This window comes from Sebastes fasciatus, chromosome 9 (genome assembly GCF_043250625.1).
Source record: "Sebastes fasciatus isolate fSebFas1 chromosome 9, fSebFas1.pri, whole genome shotgun sequence".
Taxonomy (NCBI): Eukaryota; Metazoa; Chordata; class Actinopteri; order Perciformes; family Sebastidae; genus Sebastes; species Sebastes fasciatus.
Window position 1 is genome coordinate 28,020,966 of NC_133803.1, and position 20,881 is coordinate 28,041,846.

The window sequence follows — 20,881 nt, forward strand, 5'->3', positions numbered from 1 at the left end:
CCCCGAGGCAGGCAGATTGAGATCCCTGCTATAAGGAAACCTTAGTGCTTGTCACAGTGCTGTGTAGAGCTGCTCTCAAGCGTCATACATCAAATGGATAGTTGAACACATTAGATTATAAACCGTGTGGTGTTGGTATCTTTAAAAATGCTCAATTGGAGAAGCTTGGTCAGAGCGATACATAGTCTGGGGACAAGAGCTGAGAAGCACAAAGCACATTTTCATGCAATACATTGGTTATTGGTAACATTGGAAAGTACTAAAAACGTTCTGTCTGATCGGGGCTTTAGTTGGTCAATGATTTTTTTTAAATGAAGCCAAAAAATACCAGAGATGACACAAAGATTAGATCTGATTTTTAAGGGAAAAAAAGTGAGAAATTTAGTTTTTACTATGCATTTAACACCCACACACACACTTACCCATCTATTTGAGGTGATCAGTCTGAATCTTTGCTGGAGTTTTCCAAAGGTGGATCTGTACGTCTTCCTGAATGGTGCCCTGCAAATTAAAATAAAACAAATGAATAATAAATATCATAACAAACTTTTAAAGTGAGAGTAGATAATGACACAAATTATTTGAAAAAGTAATAGTATGCAGCAAATAACATGACGGTAAAAATAATTCTGTATGGTTGTCAGGAATGATAAATAATTTAAGTACAATCAAGTTCATCAAATCTGTGATAGTAAAGCAGAGTAGGAGGCAAGGTCTGATCTGCACTGACACCAAGTGGTGCGTCAGTGTATAACATTGATTTCTCCAACACTGGATCCCACAGTTTCAAAACTCTGAGTGACAACAGAAATTTTAGGTTGAGGAAGATGAGCGGTGAAAACAATTTGCAGCCACATGCTGTCGCAGCTGGTAACGATCAAATCTGCAGATGATTATTTTTTGGGTGGTATTCAAAAACCGCAGCCAAGCTGTACAGGTGTCTAATAAAGTAAGAAAGTTATCAAATTAACTCAAACATTTTCACAAATTGATGGCTGATAATAAAGTAAAGGCATTCCAAAGTAATCAAACTCTTTAAACCCCTTAAAGATCAAACATAGCTTTGACCTTTTCCACCCCACCCCTCTTTTTCATAGACCAATTTTTGTCCTTTTTAGGGGGGTACAGGGGGTACTTAGGGGGAGAACGCAGGTCAACAGAAGCCTGTACTACGAAGCGAGTTCAACATACCCAGGGTATGTTCTCGTTATCTGGCTTCACTTAACCTAACAAACGAGATCTCGCTAAACTGTACTACGAAGCTGGTTATCAACTCGGTAAATCAACACAGGGTTTTCCAATCTCGTTATGAGCGCGTTCACATGAACGAGGAGGTGTTTGCAGCATCTGACCAATCACAGACATGAACAAGTCTACTGACTGACAGACACATTTAACATAGGAAGAGCAAACTATATTAGACAAATACGAAGAAGTTAAACACTTAATCATACTAAAATTAACACAGTTGAAGCTGCCAAATGCAGGAAGAACAGCTGGAAAAAGAAAAAAACTTCCGATGTGTGAATGCGCAAAATAACAGATTTATTAATTTAATGGAACACTCAAAAGTCAGATATAGTCGTGTTAATATCAATAGCTTTAAAGAGTATAATAGATGGATGGATTAAGCCTACTTTAACCATACGTGTAAAATTTGGCGTCTATCATTATTTAAACATCCTTTCACCTGCTTTCCACCTCTCTGACGGTGTGAAACGGACTCAAGAGCAAGTCAAAATAAATAAATATAAAAATATAATTCAAAGCGGTAAACACCCACAGCATAAATCCAACTGTCCTTCTTGCATTTGTCAATTTAAACTGTGTTGTTTTTAGTCTGGATTATGATTTAAACTTCTTCAAATGTGTGTGATATTATCATACAATCACCGCACTGAGCTCTGATTGGTCAGTAGGAGGTGCTTTCATACGAGTTGATCTCTTATCTGGAACATAACCTGCTCCGGAGCAGGTTAGCCGTTCAGCATCAGTTACCATGGAGATCTACCCCGGTAAGAAGTGAACCAGCTTTGTAGTACGGAAAACCCAGAGTTAACTCTGAAGTTACCCTGGGTATGTTGAACTTGCTTCGTAGTACAGGCCTCTGGAGATTAATTTGAGATGCAGTTCAGCACTGTGTGTCAAGTTGTTCTAGTCATAAATCAGAAATAAAAAACGAATTGATGATGTGAAACAGCTAAGAATATTATGATAGACGTATATGATATCTATTCCGATGCACTATTATGTCTCATAAGATGTTGCAGCAATTTTTTGGTTGATACCATTTGTTACACAGATTTGGTGCTAAATTTAACCACATTTTACCACCCAAGAATTGATACAAAATTATCAAAAAAAAACTCCAACTTATCACATTCTGTTATTATTACGACTTTATTCTCATAATATTATGACTTTATTCTCATAAACCTATGACTTTATTCTCATAATATTATGACTTTATTCTCATAAACCTATGACTTTATTCTCATAAACCTATGACTTTATTCTCGTAATATTATGACCTTATTCTCGTAATATTATGACTTTATTCTCATAATATTCTGACTTTATTCTCATAATATTCTGACTTTATTCTCATAATGTTATGACTTTATTCTCGTAATATTATGACTTTATTCTCGTAATATTATGACTTTATTCTCATAATATTCTGACTTTATTCTCATGTTATGACTTTATTCTCGTAATATTATGACTTTATTCTCGTAATATTATGAATTTATTCTCGTAATATTATGACTTTATTCTCATAAACCTATGACTTTATTCTCATAAACCTATGACTTTATTCTCGTAATATTATGACCTTATTCTCGTAATATTATGAATTTATTCTCGTAATATTATGACTTTATTCTCGTAATATTATGAATTTATTCTCGTAATATTATGACTTTATTCTCATAATATTATGACTTTATTCTCATAATGTTATGACTTTATTCTCGTAATATTATGACTTTATTCTCGTAATATTATGACTTTATTCTCATAATATTATGACTTTATTCTCATGTTATGACTTTATTCTCGTAATATTATGACTTTATTCTCGTAATATTATGAATTTATTCTCATAATGTTATGACTTTATTCTCATAATGTTATGACTTTATTCTCGTAATATTATGACTTTATTCTCGTAATATTATGACTTTATTCTCATAATATTATGACTTTATTCACATAAACCTATGACTTTATTCTCATAAACCTATGACTTTATTCTCATAAACCTATGACTTTATTCTCATAAACCTATGACTTCATTCTCATAATATTATGACTTTATTCTCGTAATATTACTACTTTATTCTCATAATATTATGACTTTATTCTCATAATGTTATGACTTTATTCTCATAATGTTATGACTTTATTCACATAATGTTATGACTTTATTCTCGTAATATTATGACTTTATTCTCGTAATATTACTACTTTATTCTCATAATATTATGACTTTATTCTCGTAATATTATGACTTTATTCTCGTAATATTACTACTTTATTCTCGTAATATTATGACTTTATTCTCGTAATATTACTACTTTATTCTCATAATATTATGACTTTATTCTCGGAATATTATGACTTTATTCTCATAAACCTATGACTTTATTCTCATAAACCTATGACTGTATTCTCATAAACCTATGACTTTATTCTCATAAACCTATGACTTTATTCTCATAAACCTATGACTACATTCTCATAATATTATGACTTTATTCTCGTAATATTACTACTTTATTCCCATAATATTATGACTTTATTCTCGTAATATTACTACTTTATTCCCATAATATTATGACTTTATTCTCGTAATATTACTACTTTATTCTCATAATATTATGACTTTGTTCTCATAATATTATGACTTTATTCTCGTAATATTACTACTTTATTCTGATAATATTATGACTTTATTCTCGTAATATTACGACTTTATTCTCATAATATTATGACTTTATTCTCATAAACCTATGACTTTATTCTCATAAACCTATGACTTTATTCTCATAAACCTATGAATTTATTCTCGTAATATTACTACTTTATTCTCATAATATTATGACTTTATTCTCGTAATATTACTACTTTATTCTCATAATATTATGACTTTATTCTCGTAATATTACTACTTTATTCTCATAATATTATGACTTTATTCTCGTAATATTATGACTTTATTCTCATAAACCTATGACTTTATTCTCGTAATATTACTACTTTATTCTCATAATATTATGACTTTATTCTCGTAATATTATGACTTTATTCTCATAAACCTATGACTTTATTCTCATAAACCTATGACTTTATTCTCATAAACCTATGACTTTATTCTCATAAACCTATGACTTCATTCTCATAATATTATGACTTTATTCTCGTAATATTACTACTTTATTCTCGTAATATTATGACTTTATTCTCGTAATATTACTACTTTATTCTCATAATATTATGACTTTATTCTCGTAATATTACGACTTTATTCTCATAATATTATGACTTTATTCTCGTAATATTACTACTTTATTCTCATAATATTATGACTTTATTCTCGTAATATTACTACTTTATTCTCATAATATTATGACTTTATTCTCGTAATATTACTACTTTATTCTCATAATATTATGACTTTATTCTCATAATATTATGACTTTATTCTCATAAACCTATGACTGTATTCTCATAAACCTATGACTTTATTCTCATAAACCTATGACTGTATTCTCATAAACCTATGACTTTATTCTCATAAACCTATGACTTTATACTCATAAACCTATGACTACATTCTCATAATATTATGACTTTATTCTCGTAATATTACTACTTTATTCCCATAATATTATGACTTTATTCTCGTAATATTACTACTTTATTCTCATAATATTATGACTTTATTCTCGTAATATTATGACTTTATTCTCATAATATTATGACTTTATTCTCATAAACCTATGACTTTATTCTCATAAACCTATGACTTTATTCTCATAAACCTATGACTTTATTCTCATAAACCTATGACTTCATTCTCATAATATTATGACTTTATTCTCGTAATATTACTACTTTATTCTCATAATGTTATGACTTTATTCTCATAATGTTATGACTTTATTCACATAATGTTATGACTTTATTCTCGTAATATTATGACTTTATTCTCGTAATATTACTACTTTATTCTCATAATATTATGACTTTATTCTCGTAATATTATGACTTTATTCTCGTAATATTACTACTTTATTCTCGTAATATTATGACTTTATTCTCGTAATATTACTACTTTATTCTCATAATATTATGACTTTATTCTCATAAACCTATGACTTTATTCTCATAAACCTATGACTTTATTCTCATAAACCTATAACTACATTCTCATAATATTATGACTTTATTCTCGTAATATTACTACTTTATTCCCATAATATTATGACTTTATTCTCGTAATATTACTACTTTATTCCCATAATATTATGACTTTATTCTCGTAATATTACTACTTTATTCTCATAATATTATGACTTTGTTCTCATATTATGACTTTATTCTCGTAATATTACTACTTTATTCTCATAATATTATGACTTTATTCTCGTAATATTACTACTTTATTCTCATAATATTATGACTTTATTCTCGTAATATTACGACTTTATTCTCATAATATTATGAGTTTATTCTCATAAACCTATGACTTTATTCTCATAAACCTATGAATTTATTCTCGTAATATTACTACTTTATTCTCATAATATTATGACTTTATTCTCGTAATATTACTACTTTATTCTCATAATATTATGACTTTATTCTCGTAATATTACTACTTTATTCTCATAATATTATGACTTTATTCTCGTAATATTATGACTTTATTCTCATTAACCTATGACTTTATTCTCGTAATATTACTACTTTATTCTCATAATATTATGACTTTATTCTCGTAATATTATGACTTTATTCTCATAAACCTATGACTTTATTCTCATAAACCTATGACTTTATTCTCATAAACCTATGACTTCATTCTCATAATATTACTACTTTATTCTCGTAATATTACTACTTTATTCTCATAATATTATGACTTTATTCTCGTAATATTACTACTTTATTCTCATAATATTATTACTTTATTCTCATAATATTATGACTTTATTCTCGTAATATTATGACTTTATTCTCGTAATATTACTACTTTATTCTCATAATATTATGACTTTATTCTCGTAATATTACTACTTTATTCTCATAAACCTATGACTTTATTCTCATAAACCTATGACTTTATTCTCATAAACCTATGACTTCATTCTCATAATATTATGACTTTATTCTCGTAATATTACTACTTTATTCCCATAATATTATGACTTTATTCTCGTAATATTACTACTTTATTCCCATAATATTATGACTTTATTCTCGTAATATTACTACTTTATTCTCATAATATTATGACTTTGTTCTCATATTATGACTTTATTCTCGTAATATTACTACTTTATTCTCATAATATTATGACTTTATTCTCGTAATATTACTACTTTATTCTCATAATATTATGACTTTATTCTCGTAATATTACGACTTTATTCTCATAATATTATGAGTTTATTCTCATAAACCTATGACTTTATTCTCATAAACCTATGAATTTATTCTCGTAATATTACTACTTTATTCTCGTAATATTACTACTTTATTCTGATAATATTATGACTTTATTCTCGTAATATTACGACTTTATTCTCATAATATTATGACTTTATTCTCATAAACCTATGACTTTATTCTCATAAACCTATGACTTTATTCTCATAAACCTATGAATTTATTCTCGTAATATTACTACTTTATTCTCATAATATTATGACTTTATTCTCGTAATATTACTACTTTATTCTCATAATATTATGACTTTATTCTCGTAATATTACTACTTTATTCTCATAATATTATGACTTTATTCTCGTAATATTATGACTTTATTCTCATAAACCTATGACTTTATTCTCGTAATATTACTACTTTATTCTCATAATATTATGACTTTATTCTCGTAATATTATGACTTTATTCTCATAAACCTATGACTTTATTCTCATAAACCTATGACTTTATTCTCATAAACCTATGACTTTATTCTCATAAACCTATGACTTCATTCTCATAATATTATGACTTTATTCTCGTAATATTACTACTTTATTCTCGTAATATTATGACTTTATTCTCGTAATATTACTACTTTATTCTCATAATATTATGACTTTATTCTCGTAATATTACTACTTTATTCTCATAATATTATGACTTTATTCTCGTAATATTACTACTTTATTCTCATAATATTATGACTTTATTCTCGTAATATTACGACTTTATTCTCATAATATTATGACTTTATTCTCGTAATATTACTACTTTATTCTCATAATATTATGACTTTATTCTCGTAATATTACTACTTTATTCTCATAATATTATGACTTTATTCTCATAATATTATGACTTTATTCTCATAAACCTATGACTGTATTCTCATAAACCTATGACTTTATTCTCATAAACCTATGACTTTATTCTCGTAATATTATGACTTTATTCTCATAAACCTATGACTTTATTCTCGTAATATTACTACTTTATTCTCATAATATTATGACTTTATTCTCGTAATATTATGACTTTATTCTCATAAACCTATGACTTTATTCTCATAAACCTATGACTTTATTCTCATAAACCTATGACTTTATTCTCATAAACCTATGACTTCATTCTCATAATATTATGACTTTATTCTCGTAATATTACTACTTTATTCTCGTAATATTATGACTTTATTCTCGTAATATTACTACTTTATTCTCATAATATTATGACTTTATTCTCGTAATATTACTACTTTATTCTCATAATATTATGACTTTATTCTCGTAATATTACTACTTTATTCTCATAATATTATGACTTTATTCTCGTAATATTACGACTTTATTCTCATAATATTATGACTTTATTCTCGTAATATTACTACTTTATTCTCATAATATTATGACTTTATTCTCGTAATATTACTACTTTATTCTCATAATATTATGACTTTATTCTCATAATATTATGACTTTATTCTCATAAACCTATGACTGTATTCTCATAAACCTATGACTTTATTCTCATAAACCTATGACTGTATTCTCATAAACCTATGACTTTATTCTCATAAACCTATGACTTTATACTCATAAACCTATGACTACATTCTCATAATATTATGACTTTATTCTCGTAATATTACTACTTTATTCCCATAATATTATGACTTTATTCTCGTAATATTACTACTTTATTCTCATAATATTATGACTTTGTTCTCATAATATTATGACTTTATTCTCGTAATATTACTACTTTATTCTCATAATATTATGACTTTATTCTCGTAATATTATGACTTTATTCTCATAATATTATGACTTTATTCTCATAAACCTATGACTTTATTCTCATAAACCTATGACTTTATTCTCATAAACCTATGACTGTATTCTCATAAACCTATGACTTTATTCTCATAAACCTATGACTGTATTCTCATAAACCTATGACTTTATTCTCATAAACCTATGACTTCATTCTCATAATATTATGACTTTATTCTCGTAATATTACTACTTTATTCTCATAATGTTATGACTTTATTCTCATAATGTTATGACTTTATTCACATAATGTTATGACTTTATTCTCGTAATATTATGACTTTATTCTCGTAATATTACTACTTTATTCTCATAATATTATGACTTTATTCTCGTAATATTATGACTTTATTCTCGTAATATTACTACTTTATTCTCGTAATATTATGACTTTATTCTCGTAATATTACTACTTTATTCTCATAATATTATGACTTTATTCTCATAAACCTATGACTTTATTCTCATAAACCTATGACTTTATTCTCATAAACCTATAACTACATTCTCATAATATTATGACTTTATTCTCGTAATATTACTACTTTATTCCCATAATATTATGACTTTATTCTCGTAATATTACTACTTTATTCCCATAATATTATGACTTTATTCTCGTAATATTACTACTTTATTCTCATAATATTATGACTTTGTTCTCATATTATGACTTTATTCTCGTAATATTACTACTTTATTCTCATAATATTATGACTTTATTCTCGTAATATTACTACTTTATTCTCATAATATTATGACTTTATTCTCGTAATATTACGACTTTATTCTCATAATATTATGAGTTTATTCTCATAAACCTATGACTTTATTCTCATAAACCTATGAATTTATTCTCGTAATATTACTACTTTATTCTCATAATATTATGACTTTATTCTCGTAATATTACTACTTTATTCTCATAATATTATGACTTTATTCTCGTAATATTACTACTTTATTCTCATAATATTATGACTTTATTCTCGTAATATTATGACTTTATTCTCATTAACCTATGACTTTATTCTCGTAATATTACTACTTTATTCTCATAATATTATGACTTTATTCTCGTAATATTATGACTTTATTCTCATAAACCTATGACTTTATTCTCATAAACCTATGACTTTATTCTCATAAACCTATGACTTCATTCTCATAATATTACTACTTTATTCTCGTAATATTACTACTTTATTCTCATAATATTATGACTTTATTCTCGTAATATTACTACTTTATTCTCATAATATTATTACTTTATTCTCATAATATTATGACTTTATTCTCGTAATATTATGACTTTATTCTCGTAATATTACTACTTTATTCTCATAATATTATGACTTTATTCTCGTAATATTACTACTTTATTCTCATAAACCTATGACTTTATTCTCATAAACCTATGACTTTATTCTCATAAACCTATGACTTCATTCTCATAATATTATGACTTTATTCTCGTAATATTACTACTTTATTCTCATAATATTATGACTTTATTCTCGTAATATTACTACTTTATTCTCATGATATTATGACTTTATTCTCGTAATATTATGACTTTATTCTCGTAATATTACTACTTTATTCTCGTAACATTATGACTTTATTCTCGTAATATTACTACTTTATTCTCATAATATTATGACTTTATTCTCATAAACCTATGACTTTATTCTCATAAACCTATGACTTTATTCTCATAAACCTATAACTACATTCTCATAATATTATGACTTTATTCTCGTAATATTACTACTTTATTCCCATAATATTATGACTTTATTCTCGTAATATTACTACTTTATTCTCATAATATTATGACTTTGTTCTCATATTATGACTTTATTCTCGTAATATTACTACTTTATTCTCATAATATTATGACTTTATTCTCGTAATATTACTACTTTATTCTCATAATATTATGACTTTATTCTCGTAATATTACGACTTTATTCTCATAATATTATGAGTTTATTCTCATAAACCTATGACTTTATTCTCATAAACCTATGAATTTATTCTCGTAATATTACTACTTTATTCTCATAATATTATGACTTTATTCTCGTAATATTACTACTTTATTCTCATAATATTATGACTTTATTCTCGTAATATTACTACTTTATTCTCATAATATTATGACTTTATTCTCGTAATATTATGACTTTATTCTCATTAACCTATGACTTTATTCTCGTAATATTACTACTTTATTCTCATAATATTATGACTTTATTCTCGTAATATTATGACTTTATTCTCATAAACCTATGACTTTATTCTCATAAACCTATGACTTTATTCTCATAAACCTATGACTTCATTCTCATAATATTACTACTTTATTCTCGTAATATTACTACTTTATTCTCATAATATTATGACTTTATTCTCGTAATATTACTACTTTATTCTCATAATATTATTACTTTATTCTCATAATATTATGACTTTATTCTCGTAATATTACTACTTTATTCTCATAATGTTATGACTTTATTCACATAATGTTATGACTTTATTCTCGTAATATTATGACTTTATTCTCGTAATATTACTACTTTATTCTCATAATATTATGACTTTATTCTCGTAATATTATGACTTTATTCTCGTAATATTACTACTTTATTCTCGTAATATTATGACTTTATTCTCGTAATATTACTACTTTATTCTCATAATATTATGACTTTATTCTCATAAACCTATGACTTTATTCTCATAAACCTATGACTTTATTCTCATAAACCTATAACTACATTCTCATAATATTATGACTTTATTCTCGTAATATTACTACTTTATTCCCATAATATTATGACTTTATTCTCGTAATATTACTACTTTATTCCCATAATATTATGACTTTATTCTCGTAATATTACTACTTTATTCTCATAATATTATGACTTTGTTCTCATATTATGACTTTATTCTCGTAATATTACTACTTTATTCTCATAATATTATGACTTTATTCTCGTAATATTACTACTTTATTCTCATAATATTATGACTTTATTCTCGTAATATTACGACTTTATTCTCATAATATTATGAGTTTATTCTCATAAACCTATGACTTTATTCTCATAAACCTATGAATTTATTCTCGTAATATTACTACTTTATTCTCATAATATTATGACTTTATTCTCGTAATATTACTACTTTATTCTCATAATATTATGACTTTATTCTCGTAATATTACTACTTTATTCTCATAATATTATGACTTTATTCTCGTAATATTATGACTTTATTCTCATTAACCTATGACTTTATTCTCGTAATATTACTACTTTATTCTCATAATATTATGACTTTATTCTCGTAATATTATGACTTTATTCTCATAAACCTATGACTTTATTCTCATAAACCTATGACTTCATTCTCATAATATTACTACTTTATTCTCGTAATATTACTACTTTATTCTCATAATATTATGACTTTATTCTCGTAATATTACTACTTTATTCTCATAATATTATTACTTTATTCTCATAATATTATGACTTTATTCTCGTAATATTATGACTTTATTCTCGTAATATTACTACTTTATTCTCATAATATTATGACTTTATTCTCGTAATATTACTACTTTATTCTCATAAACCTATGACTTTATTCTCATAAACCTATGACTTTATTCTCATAAACCTATGACTTCATTCTCATAATATTATGACTTTATTCTCGTAATATTACTACTTTATTCTCATAATATTATGACTTTATTCTCGTAATATTACTACTTTATTCTCATGATATTATGACTTTATTCTCGTAATATTATGACTTTATTCTCATAAACCTATGACTTTATTCTCATAAACCTATGACTTTATTCTCATAAACCTGACTTTATTCTCATAAACCTATGACTTCATTCTCATAATATTATGACTTATTCTCCTAATATTACTACTTTATTCTCATAATATTATGACTTTATTCTCGTAATATTACTACTTTATTCTCATAATATTATGACTTTATTCTCGTAATATTACGACTCTATTCTCATAATATTATGACTTTATTCTCGTAATATTACTACTTTATTCTCATAATATTATGACTTTATTCTCGTAATATTACTACTTTATTCTCATAATATTATGACTTTATTCTCATAATATTATGACTTTATTCTCATAAACCTATGACTGTATTCTCATAAACCTATGACTTTATTCTCATAAACCTATGACTGTATTCTCATAAACCTATGACTTTATTCTCATAAACCTATGACTGTATTCTCATAAACCTATGACTTTATTCTCATAAACCTATGACTTCATTCTCATAATATTATGACTTTATTCTCGTAATATTACTACTTTATTCTCATAATGTTATGACTTTATTCTCATAATGTTATGACTTTATTCACATAATGTTATGACTTTATTCTCGTAATATTATGACTTTATTCTCGTAATATTACTACTTTATTCTCATAATATTATGACTTTATTCTCGTAATATTATGACTTTATTCTCGTAATATTACTACTTTATTCTCGTAATATTATGACTTTATTCTCGTAATATTACTACTTTATTCTCATAATATTATGACTTTATTCTCATAAACCTATGACTTTATTCTCATAAACCTATGACTTTATTCTCATAAACCTATAACTACATTCTCATAATATTATGACTTTATTCTCGTAATATTACTACTTTATTCCCATAATATTATGACTTTATTCTCGTAATATTACTACTTTATTCCCATAATATTATGACTTTATTCTCGTAATATTACTACTTTATTCTCATAATATTATGACTTTGTTCTCATATTATGACTTTATTCTCGTAATATTACTACTTTATTCTCATAATATTATGACTTTATTCTCGTAATATTACTACTTTATTCTCATAATATTATGACTTTATTCTCGTAATATTACGACTTTATTCTCATAATATTATGAGTTTATTCTCATAAACCTATGACTTTATTCTCATAAACCTATGAATTTATTCTCGTAATATTACTACTTTATTCTCATAATATTATGACTTTATTCTCGTAATATTACTACTTTATTCTCATAATATTATGACTTTATTCTCGTAATATTACTACTTTATTCTCATAATATTATGACTTTATTCTCGTAATATTATGACTTTATTCTCATTAACCTATGACTTTATTCTCGTAATATTACTACTTTATTCTCATAATATTATGACTTTATTCTCGTAATATTATGACTTTATTCTCATAAACCTATGACTTTATTCTCATAAACCTATGACTTTATTCTCATAAACCTATGACTTCATTCTCATAATATTACTACTTTATTCTCGTAATATTACTACTTTATTCTCATAATATTATGACTTTATTCTCGTAATATTACTACTTTATTCTCATAATATTATTACTTTATTCTCATAATATTATGACTTTATTCTCGTAATATTATGACTTTATTCTCGTAATATTACTACTTTATTCTCATAATATTATGACTTTATTCTCATAATATTATGACTTTATTCTCATAAACCTATGACTGTATTCTCATAAACCTATGACTTTATTCTCATAAACCTATGACTGTATTCTCATAAACCTATGACTTTATTCTCATAAACCTATGACTGTATTCTCATAAACCTATGACTTTATTCTCATAATATTACTACTTTATTCTCGTAATATTATGACTTTATTCTCGTAATATTACTACTTTATTCTCATAATATTATGACTTTATTCTCATAAACCTATGACTGTATTCTCATAAACCTATGACTTTATTCTCATAATATTACTACTTTATTCTCGTAATATTATGACTTTATTCTCGTAATATTACTACTTTATTCTCGTAATATTATGACTTTATTCTCGTAATATTACTACTTTATTCTCATAATATTATGACTTTATTCTCATAAACCTATGACTTTATTCTCATAAACCTATGACTTTATTCTCATAAACCTATAACTACATTCTCATAATATTATGACTTTATTCTCGTAATATTACTACTTTATTCCCATAATATTATGACTTTATTCTCGTAATATTACTACTTTATTCCCATAATATTATGACTTTATTCTCGTAATATTACTACTTTATTCTCATAATATTATGACTTTGTTCTCATATTATGACTTTATTCTCGTAATATTACTACTTTATTCTCATAATATTATGACTTTATTCTCGTAATATTACTACTTTATTCTCATAATATTATGACTTTATTCTCGTAATATTACGACTTTATTCTCATAATATTATGAGTTTATTCTCATAAACCTATGACTTTATTCTCATAAACCTATGAATTTATTCTCGTAATATTACTACTTTATTCTCATAATATTATGACTTTATTCTCGTAATATTACTACTTTATTCTCATAATATTATGACTTTATTCTCGTAATATTACTACTTTATTCTCATAATATTATGACTTTATTCTCGTAATATTATGACTTTATTCTCATTAACCTATGACTTTATTCTCGTAATATTACTACTTTATTCTCATAATATTATGACTTTATTCTCGTAATATTATGACTTTATTCTCATAAACCTATGACTTTATTCTCATAAACCTATGACTTTATTCTCATAAACCTATGACTTCATTCTCATAATATTACTACTTTATTCTCGTAATATTACTACTTTATTCTCATAATATTATGACTTTATTCTCGTAATATTACTACTTTATTCTCATAATATTATTACTTTATTCTCATAATATTATGACTTTATTCTCGTAATATTATGACTTTATTCTCGTAATATTACTACTTTATTCTCATAATATTATGACTTTATTCTCGTAATATTACTACTTTATTCTCATAAACCTATGACTTTATTCTCATAAACCTATGACTTTATTCTCATAAACCTATGACTTCATTCTCATAATATTATGACTTTATTCTCGTAATATTACTACTTTATTCTCATAATATTATGACTTTATTCTCGTAATATTACTACTTTATTCTCATGATATTATGACTTTATTCTCGTAATATTATGACTTTATTCTCGTAATATTACTACTTTATTCTCGTAATATTACTACTTTATTCTCATAATATTATGACTTTATTCTCATAAACCTATGACTTTATTCTCATAAACCTATGACTTTATTCTCATAAACCTATAACTACATTCTCATAATATTATGACTTTATTCTCGTAATATTACTAATTTATTCCCATAATATTATGACTTTATTCTCGTAATATTACTACTTTATTCTCATAATATTATGACTTTATTCTCGTAATATTACTACTTTATTCTCATGATATTATGACTTTATTCTCGTAATATTATGACTTTATTCTCGTAATATTACTACTTTATTCTCGTAACATTATGACTTTATTCTCGTAATATTACTACTTTATTCTCATAATATTATGACTTTATTCTCATAAACCTATGACTTTATTCTCATAAACCTATGACTTTATTCTCATAAACCTATAACTACATTCTCATAATATTATGACTTTATTCTCGTAATATTACTACTTTATTCCCATAATATTATGACTTTATTCTCGTAATATTACTACTTTATTCTCATAATATTATGACTTTGTTCTCATATTATGACTTTATTCTCGTAATATTACTACTTTATTCTCATAATATTATGACTTTATTCTCGTAATATTACTACTTTATTCTCATAATATTATGACTTTATTCTCGTAATATTATGACTTTATTCTCATAATATTATGAGTTTATTCTCATAAACCTATGACTTTATTCTCATAAACCTATGAATTTATTCTCGTAATATTACTACTTTATTCTCATAATATTATGACTTTATTCTCGTAATATTACTACTTTATTCTCATAATATTATGACTTTATTCTCGTAATATTACTACTTTATTCTCATAATATTATGACTTTATTCTCGTAATATTATGACTTTATTCTCATTAACCTATGACTTTATTCTCGTAATATTACTACTTTATTCTCATAATATTATGACTTTATTCTCGTAATATTATGACTTTATTCTCATAAACCTATGACTTTATTCTCATAAACCTATGACTTTATTCTCATAAACCTATGACTTCATTCTCATAATATTACTACTTTATTCTCGTAATATTACTACTTTATTCTCATAATATTATGACTTTATTCTCGTAATATTACTACTTTATTCTCATAATATTATTACTTTATTCTCATAATATTATGACTTTATTCTCGTAATATTATGACTTTATTCTCGTAATATTACTACTTTATTCTCATAATATTATGACTTTATTCTCGTAATATTACTACTTTATTCTCATAAACCTATGACTTTATTCTCATAAACCTATGACTTTATTCTCATAAACCTATGACTTCATTCTCATAATATTATGACTTTATTCTCGTAATATTACTACTTTATTCTCATAATATTATGACTTTATTCTCGTAATATTACTACTTTATTCTCATGATATTATGACTTTATTCTCGTAATATTATGACTTTATTCTCATAAACCTATGACTTTATTCTCATAAACCTATGACTTTATTCTCATAAACCTGACTTTATTCTCATAAACCTATGACTTCATTCTCATAATATTATGACTTTATTCTCCTAATATTACTACTTTATTCTCATAATATTATGACTTTATTCTCGTAATATTACTACTTTATTCTCATAATATTATGACTTTATTCTCGTAATATTACGACTCTATTCTCATAATATTATGACTTTATTCTCGTAATATTACTACTTTATTCTCATAATATTATGACTTTATTCTCGTAATATTACTACTTTATTCTCATAATATTATGACTTTATTCTCATAATATTATGACTTTATTCTCATAAACCTATGACTGTATTCTCATAAACCTATGACTTTATTCTCATAAACCTATGACTGTATTCTCATAAACCTATGACTTTATTCTCATAAACCTATGACTGTATTCTCATAAACCTATGACTTTATTCTCATAAACCTATGACTTCATTCTCATAATATTATGACTTTATTCTCATAATGTTATGACTTTATTCACATAATGTTATGACTTTATTCTCGTAATATTATGACTTTATTCTCGTAATATTACTACTTTATTCTCATAATATTATGACTTTATTCTCGTAATATTATGACTTTATTCTCGTAATATTACTACTTTATTCTCGTAATATTATGACTTTATTCTCGTAATATTACTACTTTATTCTCATAATATTATGACTTTATTCTCATAAACCTATGACTTTATTCTCATAAACCTATGACTTTATTCTCATAAACCTATAACTACATTCTCATAATATTATGACTTTATTCTCGTAATATTACTACTTTATTCCCATAATATTATGACTTTATTCTCGTAATATTACTACTTTATTCCCATAATATTATGACTTTATTCTCGTAATATTACTACTTTATTCTCATAATATTATGACTTTGTTCTCATATTATGACTTTATTCTCGTAATATTACTACTTTATTCTCATAATATTATGACTTTATTCTCGTAATATTACTACTTTATTCTCATAATATTATGACTTTATTCTCGTAATATTACGACTTTATTCTCATAATATTATGAGTTTATTCTCATAAACCTATGACTTTATTCTCATAAACCTATGAATTTATTCTCGTAATATTACTACTTTATTCTCATAATATTATGACTTTATTCTCGTAATATTACTACTTTATTCTCATAATATTATGACTTTATTCTCGTAATATTACTACTTTATTCTCATAATATTATGACTTTATTCTCGTAATATTATGACTTTATTCTCATTAACCTATGACTTTATTCTCGTAATATTACTACTTTATTCTCATAATATTATGACTTTATTCTCGTAATATTATGACTTTATTCTCATAAACCTATGACTTTATTCTCATAAACCTATGACTTTATTCTCATAAACCTATGACTTCATTCTCATAATATTACTACTTTATTCTCGTAATATTACTACTTTATTCTCATAATATTATGACTTTATTCTCGTAATATTACTACTTTATTCTCATAATATTATTACTTTATTCTCATAATATTATGACTTTATTCTCGTAATATTATGACTTTATTCTCGTAATATTACTACTTTATTCTCATAATATTATGACTTTATTCTCGTAATATTACTACTTTATTCTCATAAACCTATGACTTTATTCTCATAAACCTATGACTTTATTCTCATAAACCTATGACTTCATTCTCATAATATTATGACTTTATTCTCGTAATATTACTACTTTATTCTCATAATATTATGACTTTATTCTCGTAATATTACTACTTTATTCTCATGATATTATGACTTTATTCTCGTAATATTATGACTTTATTCTCGTAATATTACTACTTTATTCTCGTAATATTACTACTTTATTCTCATAATATTATGACTTTATTCTCATAAACCTATGACTTTATTCTCATAAACCTATGACTTTATTCTCATAAACCTATAACTACATTCTCATAATATTATGACTTTATTCTCGTAATATTACTAATTTATTCCATAATATTATGACTTTATTCTCGTAATATTACTACTTTATTCTCATAATATTATGACTTTATCTCGTAATATTACTACTTTATTCTCATGATATTATGACTTTATTCTCGTAATATTATGACTTTATTCTCGTAATATTACTACTTTATTCTCGTAACATTATGACTTTATTCTCGTAATATTACTACTTTATTCTCATAATATTATGACTTTATTCTCATAAACCTATGACTTTATTCTCATAAACCTATGACTTTATTCTCATAAACCTATAACTACATTCTCATAATATTATGACTTTATTCTCGTAATATTACTACTTTATTCCCATAATATTATGACTTTATTCTCGTAATATTACTACTTTATTCTCATAATATTATGACTTTGTTCTCATATTATGACTTTATTCTCGTAATATTACTACTTTATTCTCATAATATTATGACTTTATTCTCGTAATATTACTACTTTATTCTCATAATATTATGACTTTATTCTCGTAATATTACGACTTTATTCTCATAATATTTATGAGTTTATTCTCATAAACCTATGACTTTATTCTCATAAACCTATGAATTTATTCTCGTAATATTACTACTTTATTCTCATAATATTATGACTTTATTCTCGTAATATTACTACTTTATTCTCATAATATTATGACTTTATTCTCGTAATATTACTACTTTATTCTCATAATATTATGACTTTATTCTCGTAATATTATGACTTTATTCTCATTAACCTATGACTTTATTCTCGTAATATTACTACTTTATTCTCATAATATTATGACTTTATTCTCGTAATATTATGACTTTATTCTCATAAACCTATGACTTTATTCTCATAAACTATGACTTTATTCTCATAAACCTATGACTTCATTCTCATAATATTACTACTTTATTCTCGTAATATTACTACTTTATTCTCATAATATTATGACTTTATTCTCGTAATATACTACTTTATTCTCATAATATTATTACTTTATTCCCAAATATTATGACTTTATTCTCGTAATATTATGACTTTATTCTCGTAATATTACTACTTTATTCTCATAATATTATGACTTTATTCTCGTAATATTACTACTTTATTCTCATAAACCTATGACTTTATTCTCATAAACCTATGACTTTATTCTCATAAACCTATGACTTCATTCTCATAATATTATGACTTTATTCTCGTAATATTACTACTTTATTCTCATAATATTATGACTTTATTCTCGTAATATTACTACTTTATTCTCATGATATTATGACTTTATTCTCGTAATATTATGACTTTATTCTCATAAACCTATGACTTTATTCTCATAAACCTATGACTTTATTCTCATAAACCTGACTTTATTCTCATAAACCTATGACTACATTCTCATAATATTATGACTTTATTCTCCTAATATTACTACTTTATTCTCATAATATTATGACTTTATTCTCGTAATATTACTACTTTATTCTCATAATATTATGACTTTATTCTCGTAATATTACGACTTTATTCTCATAATATTATGACTTTATTCTCGTAATATTACTACTTTATTCTCATAATATTATGACTTTATTCTCGTAATATTACTACTTTATTCTCATAATATTATGACTTTATTCTCATAATATTATGACTTTAT